Source organism: Rattus norvegicus, chromosome 12, assembly GCF_021556685.1.
Source record: "Rattus norvegicus strain SHRSP/BbbUtx chromosome 12, alternate assembly SHRSP_T2T, whole genome shotgun sequence".
Taxonomy (NCBI): Eukaryota; Metazoa; Chordata; class Mammalia; order Rodentia; family Muridae; genus Rattus; species Rattus norvegicus.
The window spans coordinates 48801045-48825160 of record NC_141545.1 but is presented as its reverse complement, the minus strand read 5'-3'; the positions used below and the strand labels follow the sequence as shown (position 1 = coordinate 48825160).

Genomic DNA, 24116 nt, shown 5'->3' with positions numbered 1-24116 from the left:
CGCTTCCGCCGCAAGCCCCGCCCCTAAAAGCTGCCTTTGCGCGGCCAGCCCACTCTGCTCGCGTGGTTGCCACGGAAACAGGACGGGGCGAGAGGGGACAGGACAAGGTTCCTCCAATCCGGAGTGGTCCCCGCATAATACTCCGACTTCCGGGGGGAAATCGTGGTTCCGCGCCGAAGGTTCCACCCGCACGGCAAGCGCTCGCGTCAGCCTTCCCTGTGGAAGGCTTTGCTTTTCACAGTCGTGTGTTTTCGAATTAAGTCGTCCCCACAGTCCGGAGAAACGGGACACCGTGATCCCATTTTACACACGCCTTCTCTTGGAACCCGTATCCTCAACATTTCTAAATTTGAAGTTTCCTTTCCCTTTCTCAAAATAAACCCACCCTACCCAGAGCCCCTCCCAATCTTAGCGCCTTAAGCCTAAAACCACTTGACGAATTTAACGCTTATTTTCCTATTAAAGCAACAGCAACTGGGCAATGGTGTTGCACGCTTTAAATTCCAGCATTCAGGAGGCAGAAGCAAGTGGATTTCTGTGAGTTCGAGGCTAGCCTGGTCTACAGTGCGTGTTCCAAGACAGCCAGGGCGACACAGAGAAATCCTGTCTGGAAAACAAAAGCAAACGGACCAATAAGTAAGTAAGTAAGTAAGTAAGTAAGTAAGTAAGTAAATAAATAAATAAATAAATAAATATAAAAAAATTAAAAGAAAATTCTACTCTAGCATGTAAAATCGCCCCAGGGCCGTGATTTTAGTTTTGAAGCCTATAATGTTGAATGAATATGAACGTTCACTGAATGAGGAGGAAGGTAAACTTAGTTAACCTTATTAAGTGTTAGGGCCACTTGTGAGACACATGAGAACCATACTCCATGCTCCGTCTGCGTTTTCTCTTCCTTTCTCCTCTCCCTCCTCTCTTCTCCCATCCTCTACCCAACTTCAGGTTCAGAACGTGCAACCTCAGCTACCACTGTTTCCAACATTCTGTGTCACTTTCCCTGTAGCCACTTACACGAGGCCTCACAGAGGGTCTGTTGTCAGCAATACAAAAGAGAAAAGTGCATAGCTGGCTGTAAGCACGCTTTTCACGAGTAGTCTGCTGTGATCGGTACAAACACCCCCTCTTCTGGCTGGATGAGTAGACCGTTTAGCTCACTGGGAGATGCTCCTTTGGTGCGGCCATCCCAGCACTACCTGTACTGTTTCTTCTGTGGGTGTTTGTCTCCAACTGAACTGGAAAGTGTGTGAAGGCAGAGACAATGTCCGAAGTGCTCAAACACACACGAAGCAGTATTTTCCAGACATTTGGGGGAGTGGGTACAGATAAGACTGATGGAGAAAAGTATTTATCTAAAAGGGTTGAGGAAGAAAAGCGAAGGGATGGAGAACGGCCTTCTGCTCCACTGATTAACTTGACGTTTGTTGTGCTGGCTCATTTTATGTCAACTCAACACAAGCTATAGTCACTGGAGAGACGGGAGCTTCAACTGAGAAAATGCTCTAATTGTTGGGGATTTTCCCAATCAGTGATTGATGGGGGAGGGCCCTGCCCATTGTGGGTGGAGCGATCCCTAAGCCGGTAGTCCTGGATTCTATAAGAACGCAGGCTGAGCAAGCCATAAGGAGCAAGCCAGGAAGCAGTATCCCTCCATGGCCTCTGCGTCAGCTCCTGCTTACTGACTCCTGCTGTGTTTGAGTTCCTGTACTGACCTTGAGAGAGACCTTGTTCAATGATGAACAGTGATATGGAAGTATAAACCAAATAAACCCTTTCTCCCTAAATATAACCAAATGCCCCTGGCTTTTTGATGCTCTGTGAGAGCTTGCCTTCAGCATCCTCAGATACTTTCTCTCACTGTAACATTCCTCCAGTCACCATGATGGCACGAAGCAGGAGACCTCCACAGTCTTTACCAGTTCTTCTGGAAAACCTAAGATTCCATTCTTGAGAAGTTAAAATGACTCAGAAGGAACATTGGATCACACATCTGAAAGCAGTTTGTCTGTGTAACTGGATTGAAAAGTCTATTAGGGTTGCAGGACGCTGAGTTAAAGTTTAGTTTCAGACAAGTAAAGAATATTTAATATAAATACACCCCCAAATAGTAGGGGGCTCTAATATGCACAGTGCACAATAATATATTAAAATGTCAAGTTGGAGCCCTTTCCTGTGCCTTTTTTTTTTTTTTTTTGGTTTTTTTCGGAGCTGGGGACCGAACCCAGGGCCTTGCGCTTCCTAGGCAAGCGCTCTACCACTGAGCTAAATCCCCAACCGTCCTGTGCCCTTTTAAGGTTGTCGTGGTACTTTAAGAGGCTAACACAGAAGGGTAAAGGAATTCTCCATAAAACCCAGAGAGGAAAACTACACCTCCTCTTTGGATCCTGTCTGGAGTCACAGATGAAAAAAATGTCAAGATGAAACCCATTCTTTTAAAACAGACTTTAAATGTTTTATTTCTTAAATATTTAAATTTTATTTATCTTGGTTCCTTTTGAGACAGAGTTTCTCTATGTACCCTGCCTCTTGAAACTGACTCTGTAGATCAGGCTGACCCTGAACTCAGAGATCTGCCTGCCTCTACCTCTCAAGTGCTGGGATTAAAGACATACAGCACCCCACCACCACAGAGCTTACTTTCTTCTTACTTATATGGGCATTTTTCAAGCATGTATGTCTGTGTATCATATACCTGCAGTGCTCATAGAGGCCAGAAGAGGGTGCGGGATCATTTGGAACTGGAGTTACAGTTGTTAGCCGCTGTGTAGGTTCTAGGAACTGAATCTGGGTCCTCTGGAAGAGAGGTCCATGCTGAGCCATCATTCCAGCACCCGTGTGTGTGTGTGTGTGTGTGTGTGTGTGTGTGTGTGTGTGTGTGAGAGAGAGAGAGAGAGAGAGAGAGAGAGAGACAGAGGCAGAGGCAGAGACAGAGGCAGACAGAGACAGAGAGACAGAGGCAGACAGAGAGAAGAGAGAATGCTACTAATGTAAAGTTTCCATTTGAGAAACTACTTTATCTTTTTAGGAGTGATTTTTCTCAGGAGTGATTGAAATGTCAGGTTTTGAGAAAACTTGAAGATCTCAAAATAAGGGAAGTTTGGGGTATCAAAAAAGAAAAAGGGGGAGAGAGAGAGAGAACGAGAATATGCTATAAGGGTGTAGTGCCTGTGAAGGCCACTAGATGGTACTGTAGATCCTGCAGCAGTTGGGGTTACAAGTGATTGCGAAGTATCTTCTGAAATCTTTCTCAAGCCCGCAAGTTCATTGGTTTTTTTTCCTCCTAAAAATTTTAAAGTTTATTTCAAATATCTCATAGCACACATATCTATTTGAAATTCAAACCTATGATGACGACGGATGTGGGCTGTGTTCCTTTCGAGTTACAGCTGATGACCAGATGAAAACACCCATCTTCCCACCTGTGATGTCTAGTGCCCTTGCTCGGGAGGCATGCACACCATCGGGTGGCGAGTGAGCATTTTCCATCCCTTTGGCTGCAAGGACTAGTTCATGACCTAGTGAGTGACCTGAGTTAGAGCAATGAGCTCTTTGGGCGACCTCCTTCCATCCCAGCACTGGAGGGTTATTTTAACTATCATTAATTTATTATGAGATGGGGAATCTCTTTAAACAGCCCTGCTCTGGAACTCGCTGTGTAGACCATGCTGGCCTCAAATTCATACAGAGCCGCCTGCCTCTGCCTCCCAGGTGCAGGGATCACAGGCACACCAACACGCCTAGCCCATACAATCTTTTTTAAGGTTTATTTTATTTTGAATGTTCTGCTTGCATGTATGTGTGTGTGCTGCACAGGTGAAGGCTAGAGGAAGAAGGTGTGTGTTCCTCTGGAGCTGGAGTTACAGATAACTGTGAGCCTCCGCGTAAGGGCTGGTAATTGAACCCAGGCCCTCTGGAAGAGAAGTAAATGCTTTTAACCACTTACCATCTCTTACTGCCTTTTGTACAATCTCAAAATCATATTCGCTGATAACCTCACTTTTGTTATGATGGTGAAAATCCATAATCACTTTAGCTACTTTCAAATACAATTCGGCTGTATTAGGCAACATCAACACATATGGACCATTTCCAGAACTTTCTCAGCATCTCAAACAGAAACTCCAAGTCTGTTAGACCATAACTAGCCATCTCTCCAGTACCCATCCCCTAGCGACCTGTTTTACGTTTGGCCCCTGCTTAGTTACCTATTCCATATCAATAGGTCACTATCCTATTAAGTGGAACATACATTTGCCCATTTGTTATCGTTAAATAACTAATTTGTGGCTTGTAGCAATCCTTTAACACACACACACACACACACACACACACACACACAAGAATCCAGTCACAAATATTTACAGTGGCAAATCAACAAGGCCATCCTCTGCTACATATGCAGCTGGAGCCATGGGTTCCTCAATGGAAACCGTGAAAGGGGACAGCATTTGAAATGTAAATAAAGAAAATATCCAATAAAAGAAAAGAAAAAGAAATTAGACAGCTTGAATTTCGAGATCACATCTTGGTGCTATGCCATTTAGCACCTTGAAAGGCGTGGGACAAGGTTGAAGATTCGGGAAAGAGGGCTGAGTTATTTACTAAAATTATACAAGGCCCAAAAGATGCTTTCACTGATTTAAAATTTTTTATTTTTTATTTTTTTGCATAGATTGACTTCAGGGGTAAATAGAATAATATCAAACTCAGAAGTCAGGTTAATATTAATTGAATCTTTGGCTTTTGAAAGTGCTTGTTCAGAATTCAAAAAGGGTGATTAGGCCTTTAAAGGCAAGATTGGCACCAATAGATGAAGGGGTTAGAAATTTAGCTGATATTGTGTCTCACATTCATGGTGCTACTCTGATAGGTGAAGCAATTTCTAAAAGTTTTAAGTAAAATAAAAATGTCAAATGTTTTAATTGTGGTACACAAATTCATTTGTAAAGGGATGGTAGGCAAGACATACCTAGGAACAATGTTTCTTCTAGATACAATCCAAAAAGATACAGCCCTCTGGAGCATGCAGAGTGGGGCAAAGACTAGCACTGGACGAATGAATTCACATCAACAAGGGACAGGCAAGATAACCTCCTTGGGGGGCCCCAAAAATCAAATTTGCTTCAATCATTCCCTGTCAGCATCAGAGAAGCTCATCCACAGAGCAATGAAAATATTTAAGGCCTGTTGTTAACACGACATGATTCCGGATAAAATCAAGGACAGAACAGCTTCAGTAGATAAAAACAAATTCAGGAGAGACTAGAAAACAAGCAGTTTTGCAAACGGCTGTAAATGATCAGAGACCAAAGGTAAAAATACAACTAAGTGGCATTGAAGGGTGAGTAGACACAGAAACATGTGTGTCAATCATTTCACCAAAACCCTGGTATCCAGATTGGTCTCTTCAGCTTCTGGGGATCGAAACTTTATCTCAAGTGAAAAAAATGAAAGGTAGGTGGAGTGTATCAAGCTGGAAGGCAAATGGGAAAATCAAAAACATACATGGCTAATATGTCCATGAATTTATGGCAAAGTGATTTGTTGCAGCAATGGAAAACACAGATTAACATTCCTTCAGTCTTAGGAACAATCCAGAAAATAAAGAATACTTCTGAGAAAAATACTAAAAGCTATTTTCAAGAATGCTCATGAACCATCTATGAAGCAGGACACAGCAGCTGTCAGACGTTTAAAGGTATCAACTGCCCTACCTTTAAAATGGTTAAATGGCAAACAGATGGCCTTTGACACCAGACACTACAGGCACTCGGACAGCTGCTACAGGAGCAGCTAAATGCTCGATATAGTGAAGAATCAATCAGTCCGCAGAGTTCTATACTTGTCATTAAAAAGAAATCTGGAAAATGGAGGATACTAACAGATTTAAAAGCCATAAATAAGGTGATTTAGCCCAGGGGCTCTTTACAGACTGGAATTTCCTTGCTTTATTACCTAAGGGGTGATCTATTATAGTGATTGATTTATAAGACTACTTTTTTTTTACTATACCTCTACAAATATAGGTTAAGGAAAAATTCGTCTTCATGGCACCTGCTTATAATAATGGTCAACCTGTAAAAAGGTATCTTTGAAAAGTTCTTCCAAATAGTCCAACACTGTCGATATTTTGACAACCGTTGTTAACAATAATCCATAAACAATTTGCTCATTATAAAATTTATTGTTATGTGGATGATATCTTACTGGCTGATTCAGACACAGATATCTTCTTAGAAGTAATGTTTGAGGAAGCAGAGAGTTTTGCCTTTTTGGTGATTACAAATTACTCCTGAAAAACAAAGAGGACATTCTATCAATTATCTAGGATATTAAATAGGTTTACAGAAAATCTGACCACAGAAAGTACAAATCAGGAGAGATCCATTACAAACGCTTAATGGTTTTCAAAAATTGCTGGGAGATATTAACTGGCTATGATCCATAATTGGATTAACTACATAAGAGCTAAGTAACTTATTTCAAACCTTACAAGGTGATAAGGACTTAAACAGTCCAAGGACAGTTATCAGCTGAGGGCGCGAGAGAATTAGCTCTGATAAAATAGAAATTACAGGATGCACTTGTGGATCACATGAACCAAAGCCTGATGATATTTTATTTTTCTCTCCATTCTTCTATAGGAATTTTTAGGCAGACAACAGATACTATCTTAGAATGGACATTTCCTAGCATACAGAGTAAAAAAAATTAAAGATCTATGTAGAAGATGTTTCTCAATTGACACTGAAAGGAAAAGATTTCATTAACTAGCTGGAATGGATCCAGCTGAGATTATGGTACCTTTTACTAATGCTGAAATGGCCTCATTATGGGCAGAAAATGAACGCTGGCAACGAGCTTGCAGTAATTTGGTGGGGGGAGAAATTAACAACGAAAAATCCCCAAAGCAATAGACTTCCATTTATAAAAAGAATAATTGTATTCCCCTTTATATAGGAAAAAGGACACCAATTTCTGGAGCCTCTGCATTTTATACTGATGCAAAAAAAATCCTGAAAGGCATGTCATATAGAAAAATAAGTAAATTAGCTCAAATTCCTTATAGTTAAAAATCATAGCTGTATGACGTCCTTTTGGCATTATTAAATTTTCCTGAATCTCTGAATATAGTTACTGATTCTCAATTTGCAGAAAGAGTAGGTTTACATATTGAAGGTGCTGAATTTAGTCAAAATGATTCAGAATTAACTTTGCTGTTTATTCAGCTACAACAAGAAATAGAAATCAGGGCCGGAGAGATGGCTCAGCGGTTAAGAGCACTGACTGCTCTTCCAGAGGTCATGAGTTGAATTCCCAGCAACCACATGGTGGCTCACAACCATCCGTAATGGGATCTGATGCTCTCTTCTGGTGTGTCTGAAGACAGCTACAGTGTGCTCATATATAATAAATAAATAAATCTTTTAAAAAAAATAGAAATCACCCACTGTGTATAACACATATCAGATCCCATACAGGTCTGCCGGGCCCTCTAGCACATGGAATGAAATCAATCAGCTATCAATAGAAAAATGCACTTGAGGCCTCAGAATTTTATGAGCAACATGTTAACAGCAAAGGTTTGAAGGATTTTTTAACTTGGCAACAAGCCAAGTAAATTATAAGGCAATATCTTACCTGTTCCTTGTATAACCAAACTCCATAACCTGCAGGAAGTAACCCAAGAGGTACTCAAAGAAATGAAACTTGGCAAATTTGTGTGTTCCATTTTGCAGAGTTTGGGAAATTAAAGTTTCTGTATCATACCACAGGTACATATTCGGCATTTCAGTGGGCATCTGCTTTAAGTTCTGAAAAGGTTGATTCTATAACTACACATTTATTACAAGTTATGGATACTGTTGGGGGATACCTGTACAAATTAAGACCGACAATTCTCCAGCACATGTCTCTGGTAAAAGGAAACCGTTGTTTGCACATTACAACGTAAGTCATATCGCGGGTATACCACACAGTTCTACAAGGCAAGCTGTTATAGAAATAGCTAACCTCGCTTTAGAAGATAGGCTTAACAAAGAGAAGACCCCAGAGATAGTGCCTTATTAACACTTTAAATGCTAATGAGAAAAAACCAACAGCTGTGGCGAGATATCAGCTATAGAAAAAAGAACTGCTGAGTTAAATCATCCTGTATATCTTTTTAAAGGATTTCTTATATATAAGTACACTGTGACTGTCTTCGGACGCACTAGAAGTGGGCATCAGATCCCATTACAGGTGGTTGTGAGCCACCATGTGCTTGCTGGGAATTGGACTCAGGACCTCTGGAAGAGCCTCCCGTGCTCTAACCGCTGAGCCATCTCTCCAGCCCCATCCTGCATATTTTAAAGACATATTGGCCTCAGAATTGAAACTGATATGTGTTATGTTGAGGAAGAGGTTTTGTCTTTGTTTCAACAGGAAAGCTGTGGATACCATTAAGATTTATAAAGATCAGATGTGATATATATCTCACATATTTAAATATATATACATTATATATATATATATATATATAATCTTCTACAGGGTTACTGGAAAAGCAGGTAATTTCCAACGAGGACAGGAACAAAGAGCAGTTGTTGAGACTGCCAGTAAGCTCATTTCCCAGCATGCAACCCTAACCAATATTGATCTAGATGATGCTCAAAATATGCATATCATATTTATTGGTGAACTGGCAGCTGGGGACTTCATGAAGCAAAAAGGAGTCCACCAACATTTGCCCATTGGCTACAATTGGAAATGTTTTCCTTATATGGAGATTAAACATTCTCTCTCTGAGAAACAGATCTGGACGTTTTTATGAGGCATGGAGAATGTGATACTCAGTCATTGCCGGCCACCATATATGGTCCTGAGGATCGCCCTCACAACGAAGGACTGGATCCATTCGGGAGCAGAGTCCTTCACAGGCTGAGCTATGGAAGGAAAGGTACTACAGTGGACCTGGTACCTAGCTGAATTCCTTTGTGACCAGGATGTCGTAGCGTGGGGGATCAGTGCCATTCCGCATTGAAGAAGCAGCTCGGTTCCTTAAACTGCCCCACCCCAACCCCCAACCCCAGCCCCAAACGAAGCACCTATTGAACTGTAGGGACCGATGGAGTGGTCACAACACTCAGCTAACATGGCTTACTGATGTTCCATCCCTCGGCGGCCTATAGGCCAGGGGATGGGATGGCCCATGCTAAGAGTGGAACTACAAAATCTGCGTGCGCAGCACTATTGGCTGTAAGGCAAACAGCAGGGAGAGCAAAGGGGAACTCTGTACATTCTCCAGTTCACAGTGCGCATGCGGTGGTCCAGCTACACCGTCACCCAAATGGAAAACCACTAACTGGCAGGAAAACGGCAAAGATACCCGGTCCTGGGGGTAGGTGGGGTAGGCATGCATGGATGGAAACGGTAAAACCTAGGAAAACTTACACAGGCAAGACAGACAAAATGTCTGAAAACAACTAAGTAGCGGACACTCGGCATGGTGCTTAATTAAGGCTGGAGGACCACAATTTGCCAGGGGACAATCTCAGAATAAGTCAGCAGGAATGATAGATTGCTCCTAAAAAATAAAGGCAAAATGGAGGACCAAATTAAACCAGGAAAACCCTGCGAATCCAGAAGCAGGCGGTGGTTCACATCTTTAATCCCAGCACTTAAGGCAGAGGCAGAGGTAGGCACCTAAGAATTAGTGATTTAAATTTAAAAGCCACTTACAAAAGGCAGACTGGAATTCAAAGTGAATGTCCTTTGTGACCTAAAAATAAATACTTAAACTTTGAATTTACATATAAAGAGAAAGGGGGACACAGGTATATTTATACACACACACACACACACACACACACACAAAGGTATAGTTTCAAATTTCAATAGATTTTTAAAAAATTTTCAACTGAGAATACTTTTCCTGTGGCCAAAAAATAACATTTTGCCCTAGGAAAGAAATAACCAGTCAAAAAAAGGAACGCCCAAGAGTTCCGTTTTGGCCAGGGGATTGATTGTATCTTTCCAGGAGAATAAAAGCATCCAACTAAGGGACCCGGAAACCACCGGACAAGTGAAAAATCTGAAGAGAAAGGACCGGTCATCGAGAGAAAAAGAGTAAGTTGGTAAGCGATGTGGCCCACCTTCAGCATCTCTGCTGTCCCCATAGACATAAGTGACAAATGACCTGCATGTGGTCATTTAAATTAAATTAAAAATTAAAGCTAGCTTTTGGGATTGGAGCGTGTCTCTCCCCTTCTCTAGAACCACACATGCTTGTTGAAATAAAGTATAAAATCTGTCTCGTATCACAAGAGCCACCGGGTCTGGGACAGAGGAAAACAAAATATAAGGGACTATTCTATTGTCAGTAATCATGTTTGGCTCTCTAAAACTTTTCATATATATACTCTGTGGTAATCCTGGTAGCTATACAGAGTACTAACTAATTCTACAAACAAGCCTCACCTAGCTTCCTATACGTGCTTTTGACAAGGGCCGGCCTCAGCCAGGAGAGGGGGTCCTGAGGAAGGGGCATTTGGGAGCTGGGAAACACTGACTCAGACAGTCGTGGGTACAAGCTGACTGCTCTGTAGTCTGCTCGAGACGGCTCCCTAGGCAGTTCTCTGCTCAAGACAGCTCTCCTCGCACTACAAAAATAAAAAATAAAATAAAAAAGTAAAAAAAAAAATAAAATCTAAAAGGTCTCTGAATAGCTCATGGGTTTCCGACCAAATTCAGAAAAGCTGCTAGGAAAAATTCTTGGATTTTTCTGAATAAGGTCAGAAACCCTGTTAGAAAAATTCTAAAAGGGTATGGTTTTCTCTCCAAGGAGTTCTCTCTGGGTAGCTCAGCTCTTGCGGACCAAAGTCCTGTCTTTTATGTGCATATCAATCCAATCATCCACCCCAGGTCCCCTGATTCATACCAGGAATCAACATTTCAGGACTTTACCCCCTGATTCTTAGAAGAAAAATGCCAACAATTACATATTTTTTAACATGGCAGATGAATTCAGAGATCTGCCTGCCTTAGTAAGGCACAGACAATAAGCCAGCTGGGTGCGGATTTTGCCCTGAGGTTGCCATTCCTACGACACCTGGGCCTGTACCTAATCTCCCTTCCTCCCTGGCTGACCTTGAACTCAGGAATCTGCCTGAATTTGTAAATAAAAGCTCAGCTGGGTGGGATCTTGCTGGGCAATCACCAGTCCCTAAATCTCTGTCTCCTTCCTTAATATCTTTCTGACAAGCTGGCTCAGAGTGAAACGCCCTCTGTACCTTTCAGGTCTCTGAACCCCCTCATGTGATTCATATCGCATCCTGCATTTTTGCATAGCTGAGAAATCCTGTTTGACATAACCTCTGAACTCCTGTTTTCAGAGTTCTTTCCCACAGGGCTGTCCTGAAGCATTTACCGTTTTGCTGAGGTTGTTATTAGACACACCTTCGACTCCCAGACTCATGCTGCTTCCGATTATCCTGGAGTCGCTGACCTTGGCGGGGAGAATATTCCCCGAAGGAAGAAATAATAATTATGTGCATTATTATATAAGTAAACCTTATGCCTACCAGTGGCCGCCTCCGGTGAAGGCCCGAGTACTGCTAGCTCTCCTCCGGGGGACGGGAACTGTGCCACCGCCATCCCTTCCACGGGGCTACGAAGGACTCCGCATTGTTTACGGGTCTGACGCTGAAGCAGGTACCTCGGAAACAAGTTTGTGCACCTCGGATGTACTTAATACATTGTGAGCCGGCCGAGTTACCAGATAACCCGTCTGTTCCGCCCGTGGAAGTGGGTGGAGGTCTGCGTACCAATTGTTCTCGGACTTGGATTGACGAAATTTTTTGGGCGGGGGACAGAAACTTTCTACCACCCCTCTGGTTCTGGTTCTGGAGCACTGGGATGAGGTCCGGGGACGCACACGCACAACTTGTCAGTAGGCATAAAGAAAAAGTCCAGACCCTGTGCACATCTGAATGGCTGACTTTTGGGGTCAATTGGCCAGGAAGGGGCATTCGATCTTCCCATACCTGTGGCAATCAAATGTAAGACCCGTGGACTTGGATCCCGATCTGACAGTCGCCGGACTGCCGGACCAGGTCCACTGTATAGTTGTCTGGAAAGAGCTTATAACTGCCCCCCCCCCCCGTTTGGGTTCCTCCTTTTCTCCCTAGCAGGGTTCTGACCTTCAAAGACTCAGTCTGAGCTGCTGGCTAGCTTGGGGAAGAAGACGGCAGTTCTGCAGGAATCGGGAACTGCAGATCTCCTCCTCCCTTGTTATCCTCCCAGCTCTTGCCCTGAGTGCACCACCGGGGCCCCAGCCCCTGCGCCCCTTTACCCACTCTTCCCGGAGGACTACACGGGTCCTGCCATGGAGACTCGGATCTGTAGAGCTGTATCCCCTGACACCACTATGGCCCTCCCCCTGCGGGCCTTTGGGCCTGCAGATGCAACAGGGAATGAGGCCATGCAATGCTGTCCCCTTTCCACCTCTGATCTCTAACTGGAAAGCTCAGCATCCACTCTCCTCCGATAAACCCCAAGGGCCTCACTAATCTCATAAGTTCACCCTTCCACTCTTTTCACACACCAGCCTACTTGGGATGACTGTTAGCAGAGCTCTTGCAGGTCCTCTGCACTGAAAAGAAGGAATGAATTCTCCCGGGGGCCAGAAAAAACATCCCAGGAAATAATGGGGTCCCGACCCTGAACACTGCTGACATGGTCAAGGGATTCCCCCTCAGGAGGCCAGACTGGGACTACAATGCAGCTGCAGGTAAGGAGCACCCAAAGGTCTACCTGCAGGCTCTGTTGGCAGGTCTCAAGGGTGCAGCAAAATGACCCATTAATCGGACTAATATATGAGAGGTGCAGCAGGGCCCCGATGAGGTGCCTTCAAGCCTACCTAGAACGACTTATGCAGGCTTTCTGCCAATATCCACTCTATGATCCTGGTGCTGAGGGACATAGGGCTACACCGACTATGGCATTTCTAGATCAGGCTGTAAGGGACATAAAGAGGAAGCTCCAGAAGGTAGTCAGCTTACAAGTTAAGTCTTTGAGGGAACTAGGAAAGGTGGCTGAGAACATTTACCACAATAGGGAAACAGAAGAAGAAAAGGAAGAGAGGAAGCAGAAAGAGGCAGAGGAAAGGGGAGCTGTGAAGAGAAAAGGCCAGGATAGAAAGTTAGAAAAAGGGGTTGGGGATTTAGCTCAGCGGTAGAGCGCTTGCCTAGCAAGCACAAGGCCCTGGGTTCGGTCCCCAGCTCCAAAGAAAAAAAAATAAAGTTAGAAAAAATAAAATCATGACAGTGGTGGTTAGGGAAAACAGGAGGGGACCCAAGCCTCTGCCACAAGTAAGGAGACAGAGAGCTCCACTTGAGAAAGACCAGTGCGCCAGTTGCAAAGAACGTGGCCACTGGACTAGAAATTGTCCCAACAAGAAAAAGCAGGGAAAGGGGGCAAGAAGGAAGGAAGATGGCTCACAGGCCCAAAGAGTCTTAACTCTGGGAGAAGAGAGTGACTAGGGGGGACAGGGTTCAGAGCCCTTACCCGAACCCAGGGTAACTCTGAAAGTGGAGGGGAAACCCACCCAGTTTCTGGTGGACACGGGCACAACACTCTGTCCTCCTCCAAACAGAGGGATCCCTTTCCAAGAAAAAAGTCTTGGGTCCAAGGGGCCACAGTAACTAAAAAATGGACTACCCGGAGATCTGTTGATCTGGGAGTGGGATAAGTATCCCGCTCCTTCATGGTCATACCTGAGTGTCCTTACACTCTCCTTGACTGAAACTTACTTACCAAAATGGGAGCTGAGATCCAATGCCTTCCAAATGGTCATACCATTACAGGCCCCAAGGGGGAACCAACACAGGTTCTGACCATGAGATTGGAAGATGAAAACAAACTGTTTGAGAATATCAAAAGTACCCCCAGGCCTGGGCTGAAACAGCAGGCATGGGGAAGGCTACCAACCAGCTCCCCCATCCATGTAGAGCTGGAGGCCGCAACTATCCCATTATCTGTGCACCAGTAACCCACATCATAAGAGGCTCAGGAGGGGATCCGGCCTCACATTAACAGGCTCCTGGACTTGGGGATCCTGAGGAGATGGCGGCATGGAACACACCTCTCCTGCCCATCAAGATACTTAGCACCCAGGACTATCACCTGGTACAGGGCCTGTGTGAGGTAAACTGGAGTACAGCCGACATACACCCCATAGTACTTAATGCTTACACCCTCCTGAGCACATTACCACCTACCAGGATCTGGTACACACTTTTGGACCTCGATGATGCCTTCTTCTATCTCGCCTTGGCTTCCCAAAGTACTTTGCTTTTGAACAGAAAGATCCTGAGAGGGGGATCACGGGACAGCTCGCCTGGACCAGGCTGCCCCAGGGATTCAGGAACTCACCAAGGACCCCTTCAACAAGGTCCTATCGCCATCTGTCATGACTCTAACCCGCAGGTGACCCTTCTGCAATATGTAGAGGACATTCTACCTGCAGCAGAGGCTAAGGAAGGCTGCCTCAGGGGCACTGAGCAGCTGCTAATAGAACTGAGTGAATTGGATTATCGAACCTCCACCAAGACATCCCAAATCTGTCAATGAGAGGTGAGCTACCTGGGGTACCTGTTAGAGGATGGGAGGTGCTTGTTGTCAGAGGCCAGGAAAGAAACCATCCTTCATATCCTTGCCCCCAAAGACCCCTAAACATGTGCGAGAATTTTGGGGGACAGCTGGCTTCTGTAGGCTTTGGGTTCCTGGGTTTGCACACACCCCCCCACCCCGGACTAAGACTGGACAACCATTTTACTAAGAGGGATCAACAGGCATTTGGTGCCACTGAGAGGGCTCTTTCGGAAGCGCCTGCGCTTGGGCTGCCTGACATCAGCAGGCCTTTCCATCTCTTTGTGACTGAGAACCAAGGGATGGCTAAAGGGGTGCTGACCCGACCATTGGGCACATGGAAACTCCCCCAGTGCTCACCTGTCAAAGAAACTGGACCTGGTAGCGTCTGGATGGCCTATCTGAGGATAACAGTGGCAGTGGTAGTCCTGCTCAAGGATACGGATAAACTGACCTTGGAACAGGACTTGATCCTGACAGCTCCCCTCCTCCCCCACCCCCCGCCCTCATGCCCTCCAGAATGTGGTGTGACAGACCCCTGGCTGGTGACTCACTAATGCTTGTATGATCCACTACCAGACTTTGTTCCTGAACTCAGATCAAGTCACTTTCACACCTCCGGTGACCCTGGACCTGGCCACTCTACTACCTGACCCTGATCCCCGAGGTACCTGCCCATGACCAACCACTGCCTGATGCCGAGGTTACCTGGTTCACCGACGGCAGCAGCTATCTCTTAGACGGGTAGCGCAAGGCTATAGAAGCCATGGTAGATGGGCAGCACGTGCTCTGGGCAGAACCACTGGCCCCGGAACATCAGGCCAGAAAGCAAAACTGATTGCACTCATCAAGGCCTTTTGATTTGGGAGCTGGCAAGAAGATCATCATCTACACCAATAGCAGGTAGGCTTTTGCCACTACATGGGGCATATGGGGTAATATACCAGCAGAGGTGTCTCCTGGCATCCAGCGGCAGGGAGATTAAGAACAAAGCTGAGATCAAGGCACTCTTGGGAGCTCTCCTCAAACCACTAAAGGTGAGTATCATCCATTGCCCAGGCCACCAGAAAGGAGAGACTGTCATAGCTAGGGGAATCAACTTTGTGGATAAAATGTCGAAAGAGGTTGCTACTAAAGTCCCGGCCACTGTCATGGTCCAACTAATAGAGACAAAGAAAAGGGGGGCGGTGGATGAATGGACTAAGGGTTGACCCCTTCTATGGTACACCCCAGAAGAAGTAGTCCAAATCTCTGGTTACCCCACCAACTATTACCTTAAAAGAGATGGACAATGGAAGACACAAGAAGGAAAAGTTATTTTACCTGGGGTCCGAGCAAGAGAACTGTTTACCCAGATGCGCCAATGGACTCATCTGGGCACCGAGAAACTAGTGCAAACAGTCAAGGGTTCTCGAGTATTCGTCATGGACGTGAGGTACCTGGCAGAGGAAGTAGTGGGAAGATGCCAGGTTTGTCAACAAGTAAATGCCAGCCACACCAAGGCAGGGAAAGGAAAAAGGCTCAGGAGAAGTGGGCCAGGTGTCTTTTGGGAAGTGGATTTTACCGAGGTCAAGCCTGGGAAGTATGGTTACAAATACTAGTTTTTGTAGATACCTTTTCAGAGTGGGCAGAGGACTTCCCCACCAAACAGGAGACCACCACAATGGTGGCAAAGAAGATACCAGAAGAGATTTTTTTCCCAGGTTTGGAGCACATAAGGTAATTGGATCAGGTAATGGGCCTGCCTTCATATCTCAGGTAAGTCGGGTGCTTGCTAAGGTCTTGGGGACTAACTGGAAACTCCATTGTGTATATCATCCCCAGAGTCCAGGACAGGTAGAAAGGATGAATAGAACTCTAAAAGAGACCTTGACAAAATTGACCTTAGAGACTGGCAGTGACTGGGTGGTGCTCCTTCCCTGGGCCCTGCTCTGAGCCCAGAACACCCCTTTGAGATTCTCTATTGGGGACCCAACCCACTGGTGGCTTCTGGACCTGACCTTGAGATTACCAACTGAGGTGATCATGAACTTATAAAGAGGCTGACAGCCCTTCAGACAGTTCAAAGGGAGATCTGGTCCAATCTGTCTGCTCTTTATGCTCCAGGGACTACTGAAGTAACCCATCAGTTTCAAGCCAGAGGCACTATATACATCCACAGGCACTGGTCCCAGTCTGTAGAACCTCAGTGAAAGGGCCCCTACATAGTCCTTCTAATCATGCCAACGGTTGTAACAGTGGGCAGAGTTGCAGCCTGGATACATACCTTTCATGTAACGCCAGTTACCTGCCCACCCCCAGTTGACCATCCCTCCTAGAACAGAGATTGGAGCATTTCCCACACAAAGAACCCTCTAAGGATCAAGCTCAATTGACAACCAATGGAAAATGGAACCCCTTCTCCTGCCGAGAATCATCCTGATCCTAACCCTGCTCCCAGTCTTCTTTAAAAGAGACATGTCCCAACCAACCAGCCAAGCTGACCCGGAGCGTGACTTCAGCCCTCATGGGAGATAAGGTGATCACTGTGACTGAGATCCCGACACACACCCTTGGGGACCGACGTTGACTTTTGATCTTTGCCAACTGGCAACGGGGTTGGACCTCTGGTATATCCCTTCCCAGGAGGAGGAGGAGGAGGAGGACTTGCCTGAATGCGGGGGAAAAGGCTACATGTAACTTCAAGCCTTTCCCTGGGCTTGGGCTAGGAGGATTGAGACTAGGGTGCGGACACCCTTATTTGAGGAGTAACCCATGAGAGACCCCTATGAGTCAGCTCCCTGGGGAGCTGAGGAGTTCTACTGTGCTAGCTGGGGATGCGAGGCGACAGGAGATATGTACTGGACATCCTGTCCTCCTAGGATCTGATAATTGTTGGGAGGGGGTCAAAGGGGAGGGGACTGACCAAGGGTATTTGCCGGGGGATACCACAGCTCCTCAGAGCTGCCCACACTCAGAAGCCCACCCTGATGTGTCTCTTGGGAAAGAACCGCCTGCAGGGTCTTGGGTAGGAGAAGGGACTTCCCTCATTTTCACCCTCAACCCTATTACTATTCAAAGGTAAAGAAGTCAGTGAAGAATGGATAAAGGGTGAGACTTGGGGGGCTCAGGCTATAGAAAGAGGGATAGGATAATGGGCTCTTTTCCACTGTCCAGCTCAGGATAGAAGTTCCCACTGCTTCAGTAGGACCCAACAAAGAAATGGCTATCGGGCCACCAAAACCGCCAGAGCCCCCACTTCTGACGACTCATCCAATAGCTCCCTACACTTGAGAGAATCCGACCCAATATCTACCTAACCCAGCTCCCTTGACTGGTCTCATCAAGAAAACCTTCCAAGTGCTGAGTGAATCTAACCCTGGAGCCACTGACTCTTGCTGGCTCTGCTCTGATGCACCACCCCCTTATTACGAGGGCATTGTGTTTACCTCCTTAAATATCTGTAGGGAGCGGCACATATAGATAAAAAGATGGCGCTGACATCCAGTGGTCGTTTGTGGTAAACAACCTTACAGCGCATGTGTTGGCATACCTCCGGCATCTACAAGGCCGGGGTGATATTCATGCTAATGAGGTATTTCATGCTCCACCAATCCCTAGAGGACAAATATACAGCCATAGCCTGTTTTGTATATAAGGCTAGTGCCTTTGTTGCTCGGGGTCCCTGTATCAACAATGAGGTGTTCCTGCAATAAAGGCTGTTGAGAAGAATCCGACAGTGTTGCGTCTCCCTTGCTGGCTGAGGTGGACGTGACAACTGGTGGCCTGTACGGAGACCCGAGGACATCCTTGTGGATTCAGAACTCTTCAGTCTCAGGACGGCGACGTAGGTAAGGGACAATAAAGCTCCCGGGTAAGGGACAATAAAGTTCCCGGGTAAGGGACAATAAAGTTCCCAGGTAGGGACAATAAAGTTCTCTGGAGTAAGCAGAGATGATGAAAGCCTTGGTTTAGAGGCAAAAAGGTTTGTGGAACACAGCAATGTTGTTTTCCCCAATTGATCCCCTGTGGGTCGGACTAGCACTTTTGCCTTTTACCGTTTTTGTGTGGTGGTGTTGTTACTGTTGGAATTGCCACCGTCCCAGGCATGAGTGCATTTGCTGGGAAGAGCCCACTAATGATGAGCTACAAGATCGTGTGTAAATAAACATGTCAGCCCGCCCTGCTCGTAAATCGATCGTAAATAAACTCGTAGAGCATGGGAAACTCACACTCCACCCCGCTCCTGTCAGCTCTTCAGGAGCTTCTTGGTCAGCGTAAGCTTAAAATCGAAAGGAAATTTCATTTTATGGACCCCACTCTAGTGGCGGTGTGTTGGTTGATAACCAACGTTATTTTTTGAATCTGTGCTTGTGCTCGCAGCCCACACAGTAGGGGCGAGCGAAACTAGCCACGGAGCCGCGGTAGCGAGCATGGGGACTTCTCAGTCTCACCCAATTTTTCTGGCTCTTCAAGAGCTGTTTGAAAGAAAAAGGCTTAGGATGAAAAGAAGCGCTATAGAGAGATTTCTTAGTGAATGTGATGCCAGCACCTTGGTTCACTGTCTCTGGGAATCTCACGGTGGGCAGCTGGGATAAGCTAGGGAAGGATTTAGATTTTGCTTGGGAGCAAAGAACCTTAAAGGTGGGGGTTCGGCCAGTGTGGCGCTTAGTGCATAGCTGCCTAGAAGATCAGAAATGCTGTCAACAGGCTATAGAAAAGGAACAGGCTGCATTAGAAATGCTACAGGAGGAATGATCTGAAAAGGCTGAGACTGAGGTGGGGGAGGACTCTAAAGAAAACAAGAACAAGAAAGGAATTTATCCATCCCTCAAAGAACAGGGTTAGAAAAAAAAATTCCAGTTGCTGCCTTTAGTGGCCTGACCTTCAACACTTGCTCAGAGAAGGAGAGCGTTCATTAAGAGAAGTTCTTTCAGGGAGCCTACCTTATCTGCTGGCCTTATTCCAAGAGAGGAGTTGATCTCCAACATTAAGTTACCTTTCCCATTGGTCATCATTAACATGGAGAGTGCCTTTGATCCTATCCCCTCAGCAGCCAGTTCCTGCCCCTATGGTCAAAATGCCCCAGGTTTGGGGACAGGGGAGCCCCTAAAGTAATTTCAGAAAGAGTCTGCAGCAGACTGTGAGGAACTTTGTTTTGCCAGACAGAACAGGCTTTACTCTAGGATGATAAGAGGAGAAAGTCTTGGCACCAGCTCTTCAGCTTACTCCAACTGGAGGCTGTGTCCAAGGTCAAGATTAATGTTTTCTTCTCCATGGGCCTTTAGCCCACTGAGACAGTTTGATAAAGGGCTGCTACTGAGATCCTGAAAGGGGATTCTCAGCTTAAGTTTTTAAAAGATTTCATGATTCTTTTAATTTAATTTCTGATTCTGCTTATGTAGTTAACGCTGTGCGCTCACTTGAAATTGCAGGGCCAATTAGGTCGACTAGTACTGTATGTCAAATTCTTTTAGAATTACAAAAATTGATTTGGGCCAGAAGAAATAAATTTTTCATACAACATATTCGAGCCCATACTAATTTGCCTGGTCCCATGGCCAGCAATAATGCCCTGGTGGATGCTAGTACTCGCAGAGAGTTTATTTTTCATGCAGCTCCGGTTGATCTCACTAGAGAATTTCATCAAAAGTTTCATGTTCCTGCCTTCACTCTTCAACAAAAATTTAAAATCTCTAGAGCTGCAGCTCATGATGTGGTATTATGTTGCCAGAATTGTGTTCAATTTCACCACCCTCCTCAGGTGGGAATTAACCCTCGTGGTCTGATTCCGCTAAAACTTTGGCAGATGGATATCACACACATATCTCAATTTGGAAATTTAAAATATGCTCATGTTTCTGCTGATACCTGTTCCAGTATTATACATGCCACTCTGATGACTGGTGAAAAGGCTCGTAATGCCATTAGTCATTGCTTAGAGGCGTGGGCAGCCTGGGGAAAGCCTGATAGTCTCAAGACAGACAACGGGCCTGCCTACACAGCAAAGTCCTTCCAGGCATTTTGCCAGACAATGCAGGTCGAGCATACTACTGGATTACCGTACAATCCCCAGGGTCAAGGAATTGTGGAAAGAGCACATCGTACCTTAAAAGAGCTTATTCAAAAACAAAAAGAGGAAATTGCCAGTGGCCGAATGCCAAAAGAACAACTTTCTTTAGCTTTGTTTACTCTAAATTTCTTAATTTTGGATAACCATGCCGCTCTGCTGCAGATCGCCATGCTGCTACTACACTTAATGACTAAGGCAGAAGTAAAGTGGAAGGATGTCTTAACTGGTGAATGGTGTGGCCCAGATCCCATGATTTCGAGATCTAGGGGAGCTGTTTGTGTTTTTCCACAGAATCAAGACAATCCAATTTGGGTACCTGAGCACTTGACTCGAAAAGTGCCTTCTGCTCTTCCTGAAGATGAGACTACAAACCCTACTATTACTACTGGGAATGGTAATAAAGGTTGATTCAATCACCCTGTGGGCTATTGCCAGATCCTGGCCAGTACTTATGCCAGTTCATAGCAATTCTACTGTTTTGCCAACCTTTTTCTCCACCTCCTGTTTGCATGATGTTCCCTGTATAGTGCCAAATGGAGAATTGCCCCAAAGGTATACTGCCACTAATCTTTATTACATACATTATGTTTCACTCTTAAAAATTCTTCCCAGTCTTGTATATGGCTGCGAAGGACAACATTGGCTAATTGGTTAGATCCTATGAGCAGTAGTGCTATGGGCTCTGGTGCCATCCTGGCTGCTTTGAGTCAAGTTACCCAAGGAGCCTCTTCAGGCAGTGGAGACACATCAGTCAATAATTCTGCTGAGTTGAACATTACAACTTTGATTATGATGCATAATTGTAGTTTTCCATCACGCCCGGGGCAAGGCAATCACATGCTGGTTAACTCTACCTGTCGTAAAGTCCTACCTGCTTGCCCCCCATATAAAGAGTTTCCACCTGATTATTACCCCATGTCAGAGTCCATTCCATAGAGCAAAACAATTCCTACTGGGATTTGAATTGATAGATTTAATCCAAGAACAAATTGAAGCATTATATCATATGACACAGCTGTCCTGCATGTCTTGGCCATGTACAGTATGATCGGGCGGAAAATAAGACTGGCAAGCATAATTTTTGGCCTTGGTATCAATGGGTATTGTCAAATGAACAGGGAACATACACATCTCTAATTCCTTTTGCCCAATTATTGGGTGAAGACTTTACATTGTATAATATTTCAGCCACTAGAATAACAAAACCATTTTAGTAAATGTAAAGATTAATGGCCTTTTAGCAAATGATACTGCCATTGGTGGTTCAGTATGTGTTAGACCACCTTTCTTCTTTCTGATAAGCACTAATGTAAGTGATGATGCTTTAAATTGTAATAACTCTGATGTCGTCTGCTGAATGCTGGAATGGCACCAATGATACCGCAGTGATGGTCAAGATTCCCTCTTTTGTGCCAATCCTAGTAGAGGCCAACCCGGATAGCTTTCCTATTCTTAATTTGCTAAGAACCAGGAGGGATTTTGGAATTACAGCAGCCATAATTTCAGCTATTGTGCTGTCTGCTGCTGCAGCTACCACAGCTGCAATTGCTATGACTAATCAAGTACAGACAACTGAGACTATCAATCAGATTGTGGAAAGAACCGCAGTGGCACTAGAGATACAAGACGAATTTAATACCCACTTGGCATCTGGCTTTCTATTAGCTAATCAATGGGTAGATTTAATCCAAGAACAAATTGAAGCATTATATCATATGATACAGCTGTCCTGCGTTTCCTCCCTTAGAGGTTTATGCATTACTCCTTTACAAGCTAATTTTTCTCAGTATTCTCAACAGAGCAAAGAAATCTCGAATTATCTGAAAGGAAACTGGTCTATGAAAGCAGAGCAACTATCGAGACAATTGCTGATGCAGATTGCTGTCCTTAACAACACTAGATTGGAACCTATCACGTTTGAAGATTTCACCTCATGGATTACCAATGCTTTCTCCTTTTTTAAAGAATGGGCTGGCATGTTTGCCTGGGGGACCATTGTCCTTTTGGGATGAGGAGTATGTCTCTGGCTCGTCCGCCGTTTAAAAAGAGAGCATGCCAGACACAAAGCGATTGTTTACCAGGCTATGGTCGCCATTGAAAATGGTGCTTCTCCCAACATATGGCTGGCCTCTTTGAAAAATTAAGAGTTCGCCCTAGATAATTTTTGTCACTATCAAATGAAGTCATTGTATCCAGAGACGGGCAACTTTCCTTGGGCTCGGATCAACCTAAGACACAGGGCCCGGTGGCAATAGGGTAACCCTATGACGGATAAGTCTGAGTCGCCAAGAGGAACGACCTAAGACAGGAGCAATGACAATATTGTCATGACACCCTGATCTAGACCAGTCATAGACAGAGGTGGCTACATCCCGTTTAAACATACGGGCTGGTCAAATGCTCCTCTGCCCAGTTTCTCCCCCAATAAAAATACACGTATAGCCCAGAACGGTGTGTTACAGCATAAGTTCATTTCTTGCCATTGGGGTACAGTCCTAACTGCAAGAGTGGCTCACCATGGCCAAGCTGGGCACTCTGTGAGACATGTCTGATCTCTCTCAGACCACTACTTCCACCTAATGGTTTTTTTTATAAAACAAAAAAGGGGAGTTGTAGGGAGCGGCACATATAGATAAAAAGATGGCGCTGACATCCAGTGGTCGTTTGTGGTAAACAACCTTACAGCGCATGTGTTGGCATACCTCCGGCATCTACAAGGCCGGGGTGATATTTATGCTAATGAGGTATTTCATGCTCCACCAATCCCTAGAGGACAAATATACAGCCATAGCCTGTTTCGTATATAAGGCTAGTGCCTTTGTTGCTCGGGGTCCCTGTATCAACAATGAGGTGTTCCTGCAATAAAGGCTGTTGAGAAGAATCCGACAGTGTTGCGTCTTCCTTGCTGGCCGAGGTGGGCATGACAGTGTTTACCTCCTTAAATATCACCCTGTCTAATGCATCATCTTCCTGCAGATGGGCCCAGAAATTTGGAGTGTCTTACTTTACAGGCGGTGACAGGGCCTGGGCTCTGGCTAGGTTAGATCCTACTGTCCCACCAGTCTTTGTGAAGCTCTACCTATTTCCCAAATGACCAAGCTCCACACATTATACCGCCCTATGATGGATGGTAGGCTTGTTCCATGGGGCTTGTGCCCTGTGTTCACACACAAGCACTAAACCTGTCAAGAGATTTCTGTGTCCTGGTACTGCTAATCCCAAGGCTAATACACCACCCTTTTGAAGAAATGCTAGATAGATGGTTGGAGACCACTGAGTCAAGAGAGAGACTGAAGCTATAACTGTGTCTTTGCTACTGGGACAGGGGCTGGGTGCAGCAGGTGTGGCCACTGGCACCACCTCCTTAGTACTCTAGGGACTGAGATATCAAGAACTATCGATGCAGATATTCAAGGAATTGAGACCTCCATCTCCC

At 45.2% G+C, this 24116-nt stretch overlaps 1 long non-coding RNA gene and 1 other non-coding gene across 5 annotated transcripts; both read left to right on the top strand.

The window, feature by feature from the left end:
- The first annotated feature begins 164 nt into the window (after nt 1-164).
- LOC148002363 (uncharacterized) lies at nt 165-23561 on the top strand. 4 transcript variants are annotated; one of them, XR_015634892.1, is made up of 10 exons: nt 165-328; nt 472-636; nt 8795-8938; nt 10019-10107; nt 11373-12769; nt 14467-14613; nt 15208-17146; nt 18326-18458; nt 20972-21083; nt 22480-23561. It is a non-coding gene; the product is annotated as an uncharacterized LOC148002363 (long non-coding RNA). The 4 variants fall into 4 exon arrangements; XR_015634891.1 differs by having other exon boundaries at nt 10019-10115; XR_015634893.1 differs by lacking the exons at nt 8795-8938; nt 14467-14613; nt 15208-17146; ... (1 more) ...; nt 20972-21083; nt 22480-23561 and having other exon boundaries at nt 10019-10115; nt 11373-11953.
- On the top strand, nt 2282-2402 carry LOC120096122 (small nucleolar RNA SNORA26). The gene has a single exon (XR_015635018.1). It is a non-coding gene; the product is annotated as a small nucleolar RNA SNORA26 (small nucleolar RNA).
- Nucleotides 23562-24116: the final 555 nt, after the last annotated feature.